This window comes from Apis dorsata, unplaced genomic scaffold, assembly GCF_000469605.1.
Source record: "Apis dorsata unplaced genomic scaffold, Apis dorsata 1.3 scaffold_407, whole genome shotgun sequence".
Classification (NCBI taxonomy): domain Eukaryota; kingdom Metazoa; phylum Arthropoda; class Insecta; order Hymenoptera; family Apidae; genus Apis; species Apis dorsata.
This window is the reverse complement of record NW_006263665.1, coordinates 210,922-211,873: the sequence shown is the minus strand read 5'-3', so window position 1 is coordinate 211,873 and position 952 is coordinate 210,922. Positions and strand designations below refer to the sequence as shown.

Here is a 952-nt window from a genome sequence, read left to right as displayed (position 1 = left end):
TATAGTGGTTAGTATCCCCGCCTGTCACGCGGGAGACCGGGGTTCGATTCCCCGACGGGGAGAATAATTTTTTTATTTCTTCTTATTTTTTTTTTTCACTTCTTGTTCTTCATTATATTGTTATTATATTATTATCTCATAATAAACAGAAAATGTTTATATCATTATATATATATATATCATGTATTATAAAAACAATTAAAAATGAAAAATATTTACTAATATAATGTTTATTTAATAAAATCCTTTATTTATTTTTGATATCTGTTCTCTTGAAGATTTTAAAGAATGTTTAAAATTATTGAGTTTTTTAATTTGTGATTTAATATAAATAAAGTTATAATTTATGATTTCCTTAAAAGACCAGCTTTTTTTTCTCGTAGTCCGTATTCAAATATCCATTTATATTTTTGAAGCTTTACATTTTTTTCACAACATATATTATACATATAATTATATGTACATATAATTAGTAATTGATCGCCTATATATAATTAAAAATTTCAAAAAGTAATCATTATTTTGAATATTAATAACTAAAGATTATTGAATAACTCTATATTAGATTGTATTCTATAATATAGAATTTATAGATAATATAAAATTTTTTAAACTAAATTTAAAAAGTAAACTATATTAATATGTTTTATACATATATTTACAATGATTTAAACAAGCATCGGTGGTTCAGTGGTAGAATGCTCGCCTGCCACGCGGGCGGCCCGGGTTCGATTCCCGGCCGATGCAAGTTTTTCACTTTTTTATATTTTATTACATATTATTTTTTATTATAATTTTAAAAAATATATATAATCTTATAGTAAATATTGTTCTTTTTTAATATAAAAATTATATTTTTCATAAATTCATTTTTCATTTTACTTATTATTTTTTCCATAATAAATAAATTCTTAAATATATTTAACAGTTCAATTACTTATATATTAATACA

The 952-nt window shown here is 21.0% G+C and overlaps 1 non-coding gene across 1 annotated transcript; it reads left to right on the top strand.

The window, feature by feature from the left end:
• Positions 1-676: 676 nt before the first annotated feature.
• On the top strand, positions 677-747 carry Trnag-gcc. Its single transcript has one exon. It is a non-coding gene; the product is annotated as a tRNA-Gly (tRNA).
• Positions 748-952: the final 205 nt, after the last annotated feature.